Below are 15579 nucleotides of genomic sequence, written 5' to 3' on the forward strand. Positions count from 1 at the left end.
GGCAGGGAAACGAGGGCTCGGTAGAGTAGCTATCAAAAGATAGGCGCTAAACAATACTCGGCAGAGGGAAGGGATCAGAGTGAGTGTTATATAGTGAGGGAGTGATATGAAACAGCTGGGTGCAATCAGTGTTAACAGCTGTGTGCAATCAGTGCAATGAATGATGGGATATGTAGTCCGGGGTGATGTGCAACAGTGTGTAGTGCGAGAGTCAATGTAATGGAAAGGGTGACCTCTGATGGTGAATAAACGGAAGTCCATGGACTGAATTCGTGACAATTATGAGTGAATATTATCTTAAATTTCAGTTCACATATGATTTCAGAAGACTTGCAGCATATACTATAGTGTATAAGTGTATATCTCCTGTGCAGACAGGTTTGGTTGTCATGATTGCGAGTAAATGATTGTCAAATTGGGTTGAATAATTCCTGAAGTATAATTGCTGATGATTGTGTTTTTCTGACTTTGATCACATTTAAAAAATAAAAAATAAACATTTTCATGTTTTATATCATATTTGATGCATCAGGCTTTTATGGCTCATATAATCTGATACAGTGAGAAAATGAAGCTCAATTTTATTCAGAGACTCAAACTGAGCAAAAACATGCGATTTGCTGCAGATGCTGATATTTCTATGATGAAATTCTGATGCTTGTAATGTTAATCAGTGAGATCTTTATAACAGTGCAGCAGATACTGACATAAAATTATAAATATCAGTGTATATCTCCAGTAATCGGTCTCAGTAAGATGAGAGTGAAATGCTCCAAACATATAATGCAGTGATTGAGAGCTGAAGAAATAAAGGCTCCTCAGAAGATGTGAGATGTTCTGGAGGCTTGTGAAGATCATTCCTCCGCTGAGGAACAGTGAAAGTAAAGCTTCTGGAAACAAACGCTCCTCAAAAGATCCTGAGGATCAGATTTCAGACTCTAAAACATGATTGATGGAGAATCAAGTAAAGCTGAGCTGCTTCAGTGCAGTAAGTGTTCATCTGGAGATATTACTGCACTTATTCTGACGCTTACTTGATCAAAATCAGTCCAGATCAGTAAAGAAACGTATGTCTCATATTCCAGTTTAATCATTAATCTATTTGCTTATGCATAAATTACACATTTTGTGTGAAAAAGATTTATTAAGTTGATGAAAATACGTCACATTTGCACTTCACGTATGCTTTTGCATTTGTCAGAGAAATAAAGTATAAATAAAGTGTGTAAAGAAAGGAACACAAAACTCATAATTACACCAACCAGTGTTTTAAATCTTAAAGGCTGTGTTGTTTTGCGTAGTTGTGACCCCGTGGGTTTATTCTAATACTCCACATGTCGCGGGCCGCAGAGACACAGAGCGAAAAGCCATTGTGTGCTGACGGCAGAAGACGTTTATCCCGGTCACATTCACTAAACTATAAGATGACACCAAAGTATATCAATAATGATTCACAGTAAAGGAACTGTTCACACAAAATGAAAACATCAGAAATTAGGGTGAGTTTGTTTCTTCATCAGGTTTAGAGAAATGTGTCACTGCATCAGTGTCTCAGCAATGGGTGCTCTGCAGTGAATGGGTGCCGTCAGAATGAGAGCTGATAAAAACATCACAATAATCCACAGCACTCCAGTCCATCAGTTCACATCTGGAGAAGACAAAAGCTGACACACATCCAGCATTAAGGTGTTTTTAACTCAAATACATAGAAGAAGTGTTCTGGTGTGAATCAGGAGAGAAATCTGCACAGATCAAGCAGCGTTTAAACAGCTCTGAACACATATGTGGCTGGATTTTGATGCGAGAGACAACAGCAGATGCACTTTTTCACTGGAGGAAGCGTTATTATGGATTATAGACTGAATGTATTTTAGTTAAAAGCGTCTTAATGCTGCATGTTCACACAGGTCTACTCACCAACACCAGACAGAAAAAGCAGCTCTCAATGACACGCATCAAATCTCACACTGGAATGGTCACTATGTCCAGCTGCACACACGGACACACCGGCCTCGAACCTGCTGCCAAGATTCCTCATTAAAATACCAGAGGCTGAACTGGCATGAGCCGCAGCATTCAACCTACATGAGTCTGAAGATCAACCTGTGCGTACACAGAACCTGTGTGTGTGTGTTTCCTCACCTGTCTTTGCACACACAGTCTCATAGACCACATGCTGTCCACTGGCGCTGCCCTGACCGGCTGGAGACTCAGATAATGCTTTCCTGTGGACAGAAACAATGATCATTAGCATCACATCACATATCATCCCTCCTGGTTGAAGGGATAGTTCTCATCATCTTAGTGTTTTGTACAAAGTCAATGGTCACTGCAATGGTTTGGTTAACATTCTTCAAAACATTTGTTTTTCACAGATGAAAGATAGACATACAGGTATGAAATGATGACAGTGTGATTATTTTTGGGTGAACTATCCAAGTATTGCCAATGGGACTCTAAAGTGTCTCATTTTGTTTGAAGCCTTCGAAACTGCTTTTTTTTTTTTTACTTCAGGATACTGATTCTACACTGGACATGTGTTGATGAAACAACACAATGCACAAATCATTTATTGTACAAAATTAAGAATACCAAGATTAATATGTATTATTACCACAAATTGCATCAGTTTAATATGCAACAATTAACATCACACAGACACACAACCCATCAATGCCTCATCTGTGTGAGCTTCTGCCTAGGGTATCTGCAGGATTTTTTAAAATCTAATTTAAGGCTTTTTAAGACCTGCGCAAACAAAATGAATACTGTATGAGCAGGGTAGGGCAATGTCTGTAAACCCACATGTTTTCATTGGGCAGACACGTTTATCCAAAGCAAATGACAATACATTTGAGATTTACAAATCAGTTGCATTCCCTAGGAATCTAACCATGACCTTGCCATTGCAAGTGCCACTGCTCTACAGTTTGAGCTTTTTACAGAGATTAATATTATTGTTCTAACTTCTATTGTTGTTCTAGCTGTTTTATTCATGATGTCTGTCAATGTTTGTGTCACGACTCAGCAGTAAAGATCTGATCTACTGAAAACAGCTTGAATTGTATTTATTGCTCAAGATCTACAGCTCATGATATTTAGCTCACTGTAGTTAAATAGATCTGTTTGCACATTCTATATTTCACTGAGACATTTTTTAATTGTAATCATAGGCTGAGTAAAAATATGAATTTGCTGCAGATGCTGATATTTATAAGATGAAATTCTGCTGCGTGTGATGTAAATCAGTGAGATGTTTATAACAGTACAGCAGATACTGACATAAAATGATCTGAATATCAGTCGTCTATATCAGTCTATATCTGCAGTAATCTGTCTCAGTGAGATGAGAGTGAAATGCTCCAAACATATAATGCAGTGATTGAGAGCTGAAGAAATAAAGGCTCCTCAGAAGATGTGAGATGTTCTGGAGGCTTGTGAAGATCATTCCTCCGCTGAGGAACAGTGAAAGTAAAGCTTCTGGAAACAAACGCTCCTCAAAAGATCCTGAGGATCAGATTTCAGACTCTAAAACATGATTGATGGAGAATCAAGTAAAGCTGAGCTGCTTCAGTGCAGTAAGTGTTCATCTGGAGATATTACTGCACTTATTCTGACGCTTACTTGATCAAAATCAGTCCAGATCAGTAAAGAAACGTATGTCTCATATTCCAGTTTAATCATTAATCTATTTGCTTATGCATAAATTACACATTTTGTGTGAAAAAGATTTATTAAGTTGATGAAAATACGTCACATTTGCACTTCACGTATGCTTTTGCATTTGTCAGAGAAATAAAGTATAAATAAAGTGTGTAAAGAAAGGAACACAAAACTCATAATTACACCAACCAGTGTTTTAAATCTTAAAGGCTGTGTTGTTTTGCGTAGTTGTGACCCCGTGGGTTTATTCTAATACTCCACATGTCGCGGGCCGCAGAGACACAGAGCGAAAAGCCATTGTGTGCTGACGGCAGAAGACGTTTATCCCGGTCACATTCACTAAACTATAAGATGACACCAAAGTATATCAATAATGATTCACAGTAAAGGAACTGTTCACACAAAATGAAAACATACAAGATTAGGATGAGTTTGTTTCTTCATCAGGTTTGGAGAAATGTAGCATTGCATCAGTGTCTCAGCAATGGATGCTCTGCAGTGAATGGGTGCCGTCAGAATGAGAGCTGATAAAAACATCACAATAATCCACAGCACTCCAGTCCATCAGTTCACATCTGGAGAAGACAAAAGCTGACACACATCCAGCATTAAGGTGTTTTTAACTCAAATACATAGAAGAAGTGTTCTGGTGTGAATCAGGAGAGAAATCTGCACAGATCAAGCAGCGTTTAAACGGCTCTAAACACATATGTGGCTGGATTTTGATGTGAGAGACAACAGCAGATGCACTTTTTCACTGGAGGAAGCGTTATTATGGATTATAGACTGAATGTATTTTAGTTAAAAGCGTCTTAATGCTGATTAGTTTCAGCTTTTGTCTTCTCCAGATGTTCACTGATGGACTGGAGTGCTGTGGATTACTCAGGGCTCTCCAGTGCGACCATTTCAGTTGCATTTGCAAAACTACTGCGTGCGACTATGAAAAATGTTTTAGGAGCACCTGTGCGACTGACCCGATCATCATCATACTTGTGACTGCGCTCAGGGGAGCTTCAAAGCTTTCTACGTGTGTTTGCAGCATCGAGTAATGCATCACAGACGTATCTCACGAATCCTTTCATAAGCAAAGTGAGAGATTCATTGTGCAGTGTAGAGAGCTTCGTTGATTATAAATGTGAGATCGAGATGAACTAAGATGGGTGCCAGGATTTAATGATTTTTAAAGGAGTTTGTAAATGTGATACTGGTTTAATACAATACAATTCAATAAACAAGAAGTTAATATTAAGTGACTTAAATTGTCTGACTATAACACTATTGTCTGATTTTGCTCTATTTCGTCGTTGAAAATAGTTTAAAGTCACAGCTCAGCCGCTGCGCATCTCCGTTCAAGCACAGCGGTGTCTCGTTTATGAATGAACGTTTTTTTTAAATGAATCTAGTGAGTTACAATGCTACATTTCTACAAAACTGATGAAGAAACAAACTCATCCTAATCTCTCGGATTAACTGAAGGTGTGCAGATTTTCACATTTTTGGGTGAACGATTCCTTTAAGATCAAAGCACGAACTTAGATCAGGATCATTCCTCAGTTAAAGGTCTCTCATAGAAAGTGTCAGTCTTGTAGGTAGCAAGACAAACAACATCCAAAAATAAAAGCGTGATGTGTTTCACGTCAACGACCTGCAGAATATTACACCACTGCAAGCACTGAAAGACACACACTGTACAAGAAAACACTTATGAAAACGTCATTTCACTCAGATTAATGCTACATTGTGTTCCATGATAAATCTGACTTCATGTGCCATTTGTCACAGTACTATAAATATTAAAGAAAATGTAAATAAAACCACTCTCATATTTGAAATTCTGCTGCGTATAAATCAATTTTACTCTGGATTATTTTTCACCTCATTCCACAAAAGAAAAATTGTATGAAACTGTCCATTTACTTCAGCAATTTAGGAACGAAACAGAACAACAACAACTAAAGTAGGGCATGATTTAATTTTATCCATCAGGATTTGATTGCACTGAAAAAGTGGATGTTTTATACTGAAGTTTGGGGCCAGTTAACAAAACATTATGAACGAACAATGTCACTGATGAATAACTTGAATTAAGAAAGTAAATGTTGACTTTAATGTAGAGCAGCATACAGCGACGTTTCAGCTAAATACTAAAAACACATCTGAGGTTCCAGAGCCTCTGAGGACATTCGATTTTCATCTGCAAATACTCCAGGTACCTAAACAAAGTAATCCTTCATTTTCCAGCGTATATTCTTGCTGGTCAAGAACACAGCTTCATCTCTCATGGGAAATTATGACTTTATGAAATGATGAGAGAGGCTCACAGTGCTGTAATTTGCTGCAGGCGAATGTAGTTTTCCTGTCATTTTCTCGGAAATGCTTCCGTTTGTTAATAGCTCTATTGTTTTCTATAGAGAGCGAGAGCCATTCATTTCAGATTTCAGCTCGCACATTTGCTCTGTGATAAAAGGCTTCACATATGTTTCCAGGCAGATGATACTTAGACAATCATTTACAGTTATTATGGAATATAATTTCACAGGCAACACTGCGATCAACATTCATCTTGTGTATTAAACTCTTCTCTAACTATACATTCATGATTAGTTTATAAAATCTGAGAGCTTTATTCTGGTTAGTTTTACGTCTGCAGTGTTGCACCACTGCTTCTCAAACGAGCGCTGAACGATGAACTGTCTTAATTTATTAAACACAGAACTGTACAATATTTACAAATCACAATATGCAAGAAACTTAATATATTAATATATATATATATATATATAATCAGAAATGTTGCAAATCAGCATATTATACTGATTTCTGAAGATCATGTGACACTGAAGACTGGAGTAATGATGCTGAAAATACAGCTGCGCATCACAGAAATACATTAGAGTTTAACACATATTCACATAGAAAACAGCGGTTTCACATTGTAATAATATTTCACTATTTTTACTGTATTTTTGATTAAATAAATGCAGCCTTGCGGAGCAGAAGAGACTTCTTTTTAGAAAATAAAAACACGATTTTAAATAAAAATAAATATTACTCATTTATAAATAAATAAAATGATTCCAAACCTTTTAACACTAGCATAAATAATACTTTTTTTTTTCTTTCTTGAATGATATGGGTTTATCACGATCATAATGACACTATTGTCTTTTAGGGCAGCAAAATACGAATTTTCTCCATAACTGAGTTTCCACGATTGATTGCCAATTACTGTGAAGCTGCTTTGAAACCATTTGTATCGTATAAAGCGCTACAGAAATAAACGTGACTAAGAAATTGAGAATTGAAAACAGAAGCATGCCAGCGCCAATAAATGTCAACCGATAAATCAGGATGGCTGATAAATCAACGCTCCCAGGCGTTATATATTTTCTCTCCTGCTGAAGACACTTTCTCAATTTCCCTTTTTATGGACATGCTGCAGTCTCCCCCTTCAGCCGAAGAGCCCTTGGTGTCCATCGACACCCTCCAGCTCCAGACAAACGCATCCCGTCAGGTCACTTTCGGTGAGGATCCGGTTCGTTCTCGAGCCTAAGCTGAGCGGGTGGCCGCTAACAGCCGTATTCAAAGGGCTCCGTTTGATGTTGAATCTCGTCTTCTTTCGGGTCCAGCGACAAGCCTGATGCTGACACGCGGCCTGAAAGCCTCTCTTGAAGTTCTCGTTGAAGTAGCCGTAGATAAAGGGGTTTACGCTGGAATTGGAGAAGGCCAGCCAGTGAGAGAGAGGGAATATATAGCTAGTGAGGAGCTCCAGATTGTCCTCGTCTGGACGGGCGTAATCGGTCAGAGCAGCATGAGCGTCCACAGCGGCAGCCAGGACAGCATGAAGAGCAGAGCCACCACAATCAGCATCTTTATCACTCGGGTCTTTCTTTGAGACGTGGGAGCATCGGGCCGCTCGGCGCTGGCTAGGACGGCTGTGGCGTACAGCTTTGCGCCGATCCGGCCGTACATGAGCATGATGAGCGCCAGGGGAATGACGTACACGTGTAGGAACAGGACGGTGGTGTACACTTTCCTCATCTCCGGGTCGGGCCAGGTCTCGTAGCAGGAGTACAGCGGGTATGTGCTGTGGTCACTGTGAACCATGACATGCCCTTTTTCTTGCTCGACGGTCAACATTAACACCGAGGGAAACATTATGGTGAGAGCGAGCACCCATATCGCCCCTATTGACACCTTTGCGACAAAGAGCGTGAGTTTGGGCTTGAACGGGTAAACGATGCGGTGAAACCTGGGTTTCAGACGAGGAGAAAGCACATACGGAGACGTTAACCCAGATTTACTGCTTTCTACTCTCTGAACTCTTGCACACATACATTTTTATTCATATACTCTCTCTCCATCTTTCTCTCGTTCTCTCTCTCTCTCTCTCTCTCTCTCTCTCTCTCTCTATATATATATATATATAATTTATAATAAATGACACAAACTGATGTAAATGTATAAATATGTATATATATATAATTAAAAATATAAATATAAAATATATCATCAAATAATTATACATATGAATAACAAATTATAATTTTAATTATATACAGTATATAATTTATCAAATGAATAAATATAATTTATATAATGATTATATTTTTATTATTATATCGTATATATAATACATGTTTTACATATATATCATTTATAAATGGCATAAGCTGATATAAATGTAAAAAATATTTATATTATATATATATATAAAATAAATAAATATATCATAAAATAATTATACATAATAAATATCAAATTGTAATTTATATTATATAATTTATCAAATGTATAAATGTAAATTATGTATCAATTATATATTTAATTAATATTTGTATTATTTTATCAGATATATATACACACACAAATAGCTTCGAGAGATCCTGATGAACTGAGATAAATATAAAGGGAGCGCTCTTTGCTCGCATTCTGCGAAACCACGCACGCCGCAGCTTATGCTTGCTTTTCTGTTGAAAATAACAGTGCTTTGTGAATGATTTAATAACAAGCATTTTATCCAGAGTGTTTAGGCTGGGATGTTACTAATAGAACTTACTATTTCATGTAAATTTCATGGATGCAAAGAAAAAATCTATATAGGCTACTTTTATGCAGGCAAATGCAATTGCAGGTTTCAAACAGAGATGGCGACAAAGAGACAAAATGTTCAGACTGCAGCTGCTCAAAAATGACCAAAGAGTTTCTATATCGGCACCCACGGTACGGCAGCAAAGCTCCTTGATTATTACGCCGGAATGAGAGTATAGTTCCTAGCCATATCGGCCGAGAAAATCATAACTTTTAATTTTCCGTCGGTCTTAGTACACGATGTAACTACAGAAGAGTCACGTTTTAAATAGGAAAAATATCGAAACTCTTTGGTCATTTTTGAGCGAGATGCTAACGGTCTAATCAGATTCAATGATCTATGCTAAGCTAAGCTAACAGTGCTACCGCCAGACCCGGAGATCGGCGGAATGGATTCGAAAACGGTGAAACTCGACTGTTTAACTCCAGGAAAAAAAATAATAAAAAAAATAGTGGAGTGTTCCTTTAAGTAAAACTGAAATTTAAACATATGTAATTATGTTTCACTTATATTTCATTCATCTTGAGGAGTTTGGGTGGTAGCTCATCCATGAAAATAGTGCAATAACTTTACATTCATAAATAAGAAACATTTTTTCCGGACGAACTGCTTCACAAAAGTTTCAGTGCATTTTTGTAAAAGGGTTAAAGCTTTGCACGGCATCAAAACACTGATATATCTCAGAGTCTCTCCAAACATACATGTTCATTACACTGACCTGCAAGTACTGCCGAGCTCACCCTTTACAGTTCTCATCTAGTGTTTTCAGCACATAACCGAAACAGCAGCCGTCATAATGACCAGCAGCTCTAACGATGTGCTAATTAGTGCTTCCAGCCGAGCTGCGCACTTCAGATGTGAGCAACGACTGACACAATACCGCTGCTCTATCGTTTCCTTCACAAACGTTCAATGTTTATTTCATTTCATTCCCAAAATGATAAACACTTACCTGTCCACAGCAATGGCGACTAATGTGAAGACGGAGGCACAGACGGACGTTCCTTGCACTCAGCTTGCATATCGTGTTGCTGAAAGGCCAACCTGACAAAGACAGACGCAGGATCACACGACATCTAGAAATTCAGTTACCTAAACTAGATGCTGATGTTGGCTTGAGACAGCCTTGTCTGAATGATTGAAATCACTTTAAAAGCTTTGAAGGTTGTACTCGGAAAGACAGTAAAATGTTGGTAACCTTTTAACAAAATGTTAGTAGCATGTTAACATAACATAACGTTATTAGGCTGAATTAACATGTTGATATTTTTGCTACCACCATTTACCACATTGTTAGCATGATTTAACGTTTCTAACACGTTTTAGCAAGTTGCTAACATGATTTAGCATTTTGTTAACATGTTTAGCAAGTTGCTAACGTTTTAATATGTTGCTAACAAACTGCCAGCATGTTTTAACATTATGCTAACAAGTTCTACCATGTTGCTTGCATGTTTTAACATTTTGCTAACATGTTTTAGCTAGTTGTTGATGTTTTCATATGTTGCTAAAAAACTGCCAGCATGTTTTAACATTATGCTAACATGTTTTGTTGCTCGCATGATTTTACATATTGCTAACATGTTTTACTTAGTTGTTAATGTTTTAATATATTGTTAACAAATTGCCGGCATATTTTAGCATTTTGCTAACAAGTTTTACCATGTTGCTAGCATTATTTAGCATGTTGCTCGCATGTTTTAACATGTTGCTAGCATTATTTCGCATTTTGCTCGCATGTTTTAACATGTTGCTAGCATTATTTAGCATGTTGCTCGCATGTTTTAACATGTTGCTAACATGATTTAGCATTTTGCTTGCATGTTTTAACATGTTGCTAGCATTATTTAGCATGTTGCTAGCATGATTTAACATGTTGCTCGCATGTTTTAACATGTTGCTAACATGATTTAGCATGTTGCTCGCATTTTTTAACATGTTGCTAACATGATTTAACATTTTGCTCGCATGTTTTAACATGTTGCTAGCATGATTTAGCATGTTGCTCGCATGTTTTAACATGTTGCTAACATGATTTAGCATTTTGCTCGCATGTTTTAACATGTTGCTAGCATGATTTAGCATGTTGCTCGCATGTTTTAACATGTTGCTAACATGTTTTACCAAGTTGCTAACGTTTTAATATATTGCTAACAAATTGCCAGCATGTTTTAGCATTATGCTAACAAGCTTTACCATGTTGCTAGCATGTCTTGACAAGTTGGTAACCAGTTTTAACACTAAGTTAGCATGATTAAGCACATTGATAGCATGTTTTAGAACATTGCTAGCATATCTTAATGTGTTGCAAGCATGTTTTAAAACATTGCTAACATATTTTAACACGTTGCTAGCATCTTGACAAGTTGCTAGCATGTTGTAACACTATGTTAACCTGTTTTAGCACATTGCTAGCATGATTTAACACACTGATAGTATGTTTTAACATATTGTCAGCATACATTGTATGTCTTGGCAAGTTGCTAACATGTTTTACCAAGTTTCTAACATTATTTTCACAGTTTTAACATTTCCTAGACTAGTTGCCAGGCTTTGCTAACGGTAGATAGCCAGACATAATGATCAAACTCACTTTTTACCTGGCGACACCTTAGCAACAGCATAACAACGTCCACCAGTGAGTTTGCACAGGCAAATATCGCTTACATTTCAGAAACTATTTTCTATGTTTTCATGTGCACACAGTAGGCCACGCCTCTCACCTGTGATGAGGTTGTCCACTAGCGTCGTGGGAACGCAGAAGATCCCGACCAGCAGGTCGCTGACGGCCAGATTCAGGATGAAGATGTTGGTGACGGTTCTCATGTGCCGGTTCCTCAGGACTATCACACAGACCAGAGCGTTTCCCGTCAGGCACAGCAGGAAGATGAAGAGATACGCCAGCGTGAAGAGCGCGGCCGTCGGCAGAGAATGCTGGTAATAAGGAAACCGGACGATGCCCTGTACTGTGCTGGAGTTGGTGCTGTTGGTCTGGTTGGTGCAGGACACGAGATCTGAGATGATGTAGACGGAGCCGGCATCCCATAATCCCTCAGAGGCCTCCATCAATGCAAAGCAATGCTGGGAACAAACACACAAACACAAAATAAACAAACCAAATCGTTTTCTTCAGTTTTAGCTCTATTACTTTTGGAAGCCTGTTTGTGCGATGGAATAATTATTTTGTGTGTGTGTGTGTGTGTGTGTGTGTGTGTTTACACCATAGGAAAGAAAAATAAAAAGGTAATTGCAACTTTTTGAGTGAGAGAGAGAGCGAGTGTGTGTGTGTGCGTGTGTGTGCATGTGTGTGTCTGTGAGTGTGTGTGCGTGTGTGTGTGTGTCTGTGTGCGAGTGTGTGTGTGTGTGTGTGTCTGTCTGCGAGTGTGTGTGTTTACATCATAGGAAAGAAAAATAAAAAGGTAATTGCAACTTTTTATCTCATAATTAATAACTTTTTTGCAGTTCTAAATGTTTTTTTCTTAGAATTGAGAGGGGGAAAACTGAATTGTAAGATAAAAACTCATAAGTGGCATTTAGCAACAAAACACATGGAAATAAAACACATTTAAAAGCATTTGCACCCCGTTGACAGAGCAGCTTTTAAAATCTTTCATTCTGAGAAGAGTAAGAGGTTTGCTGAAGTGATTATTTATAGTTAGAAAACCATTACTGAGGATTGAGGTCACATTTATAAGGGTCTAGATCTCAGAAACTAAGAGGTTTTTAATCAAAACTCCAATTATACAAATGCTTGTTTCTCAAGCAGCTGGATTGAAATGTTGGTTTCAAACACATATAATCCAAAACAGTCTTACATTAGAGTGTTGTTTTGTTAATTTGCGTGTTATCCAAATTAAAATGACTCAGATTTACTGGTTGTGTTTTTTCTCTCTCTCATTTAAAATTGCATTATCATTATTATTATTGGGACAAGATGTTTATTATAATTTGTCATTGTACATTTTATTAAGTTATGTTGGATAAAACAATATTTTTATATATTAAATTTGCCCCCTTTGCCATTTCAGAATTGCTTTACTGTTAAATTAGCTGAAAAAGCTCGTGACAACTTACCCCACATAGTGTGACAACATGCCCCAGACCATTCAACGTCTGTACAATGAATATCAATGTATGTTTTTCCCCTCCAGTACAACAAATATGAAATATTTAATAGCTGAATGTTAATATCTTTATAAGGTTAATTCGTAGGAACTGTGGCACATGATCTGAAACAAACGCGGTCTGAGGAAAAAATGTGACAACTTGCCCCGATCTCACAACACATCACACATCTCCCATCGTTTTCTGTTCGCATAGGAATATGAATGTTTAAGACATGTCCAATGTCCTTCAATCTAAACCTTTTTCCACGTTATTCAGCAGTGATCTGTGCAAACAGACTGAGAGAACTTCAGCACAGGTGCAAAAACTGATCAAATAGCAGAAAGAGTTCATAACATTTGCGTTTTATCGGTTAATGTGAGTTGCAGAGATCTTACCTTACTGTCCTTCAGGTCAAAGCGTGAAGTAAAGGCAGTGGTGGAATAAAACAAGTGTAAAAAGAGCTCCTGTCTGAACCCGTTTGTAAATTATTATAATGCAAAACCTGTTTGATAGAGAAACTGTAAACAGAGCTGTCAGTCAAATTCATCAGGCGTTAGATTCAATTCAGTTCTCGATTAGAGTATAATGAGAATAAATGATCTCAACTTGCAAATGATAAAAAAAGGACATTTCTGACTGATGACCTGAACAAACCGAATCATTTAAATGAACCACTCAAATGAACCGACTCCCTGAATGAATCGCGACATCACTCACGACCATTTCTTCTTTAAGATGCTGCAGTTAATGCAGTGTGATGATTAGACCTGCTGATTAATAATCACTGCCACAGAAATGACTCTCAAGAATTACTAGGCGTTTATTATGAATGCTAAAACCAATATAATTATTGAGCGTATTCAGTTTCTCGAGCTATAATTGACTCACACATATTCAGAATGATAATCATATAATTGAATCATATAAATAACACCCCCCATAAGAATATATATCAGCTGAGTGCACGGTAAAACAGATAATTAGTGATTTTCTTACTGGTGTGTTCATATTAAACCTGGAAATAGCCTTCAGACTACATTATGCAGCAGTTTTATTCTCTGAGAAAATGCATGTAAGGTCAGTTTATGCTCCATAATGTCATTGCACCAGCTGTTTTTGCCTCTAGCTCAAGATAATAGCTGCTGTGGAGCACCTGTGTGTGGATGATTGTCCGTCAACACCTGTGAAAAATACTATCGCCTCCCCTCACCTGTTTCAGAGCATCACATTTAGCCTACAACTGATGTCTTATTGTGTGCTTGGAGAATTTGCAAGAAAAAAAACTCATTTAGCTATTTATTCTGAGCATGCATCTATGCCATCTTTTATTTATTTTAATCTGTAAAAATCATTTTGGGGTTGTTTTGAATTAAAAATGTATACTTCAGGTCAATTGAACATGTAGAAGCATGCTGTTTTCTTCCATTTCAAGTAAGATTTCTCCATCATTATAATACTCGTTCTTTCTCATCATGCATCTGACCTTATGTTTGTTCAAAGTCAGCATCACAATGTTTCACATATTCATGCTGGGGTCAGAAAGCATCTGCACATACACTGTCAAATATTATTGTGATTTTAACAGTAAAAGACTGTAAAAAAGCTACAGTAAAAACCGGTTAATTGGTTAACAGTATATTATGGTTAACAGTAAGTTTCCATAATATATTCGGTAATTACATTAAACTTAATCTTACTTAATTTTTTAGTTTTTGGAAGTGAAAAATAAAAAGTCGTTGTATAATTTACAGTGAAAAACCATAAATTGACACGCCCAGAATTCCCTGCATGACACTTCATAGTTTATGTTTTTTTGTTGAAATAACATGTTTCTTCTAGTTTTTTCTTATCAGTTGTGTACATTAGGGTTTAATCTTACGTCTAATGTTGTTAGACTATATATAAATTGTGAATTTAAGTTAAGTCTGTAAAACCTAAAATGTTGCTACCATATTTTTTACGGTGAAGTTCTGGCAACCACAGCTGCCGGTATTTTACAGTAAATATTAGTTTTTTTTTTACAGTGTACAGTATGAAATATTAGCAAACACCTTTCTCCTTCCTTCTATCAGTCTTCCAGTTTTATAGACTTATAGAGCTTTATTCTTCTTATCTCTCTAGAAATGTTCAGCTTTAACGCCCCAGCTGTGCTCGCTGACATTTTGATGCAGGTTCAGCTCGGATCTCAAAAGGGTTTAAAAACAGCAGGAGAGACTTTTTGTACACAAAAGCAGGAAAGCAAGAGATGTGAGCATTTTAAATCAACATTTAGACTCATATATTTCCCACCTCTAATGTGTTATTGTTTTAATATCAGCTCTTATAAGCTAAACATACAGTCTTACTCAAGCCAAATTACTGTTGTGTATATTGCTCTATTCCCTTTATTATTATTATTTTCATCTTCGTTTCTTACTTTTAACACCCGTTTTTATATGTGCAGTGTCTGGTGGCCACATAATCCAGTGAAAACTGTTCAGAATCCAGATTCAAACACACGACTGCTAAAACATTCCCACGCTATCTGGATGCTCTGCAGTGAATGGGTGCCGTCAGAATGAGAGCTGATAAAAACATCACAATAATCCACAGCACTCCAGTCCATCAGTGAACATCTGGAGAAGACAAAAGCTGAAACTAATCCAGCATTAAGACACTTTTAACTAAAATACATTGAGTCTATAATCTATAATAACGCTTCCTCCAGTGAAAAAGTG

General features: G+C 37.2%; 1 pseudogene; it reads right to left on the bottom strand.

Annotated features, from left to right (window-relative positions):
- Positions 1 to 7026: 7026 nt before the first annotated feature.
- Positions 7027 to 13320, bottom strand: LOC107570725 (neuropeptide FF receptor 1-like; annotated as a pseudogene).
- Positions 13321 to 15579: the final 2259 nt, after the last annotated feature.

This window comes from Sinocyclocheilus grahami, unplaced genomic scaffold (assembly GCF_001515645.1).
Source record: "Sinocyclocheilus grahami isolate Dianchi unplaced genomic scaffold, SAMN03320097.WGS_v1.1 scaffold1497.1, whole genome shotgun sequence".
NCBI lineage: Eukaryota > Metazoa > Chordata > Actinopteri > Cypriniformes > Cyprinidae > Sinocyclocheilus > Sinocyclocheilus grahami.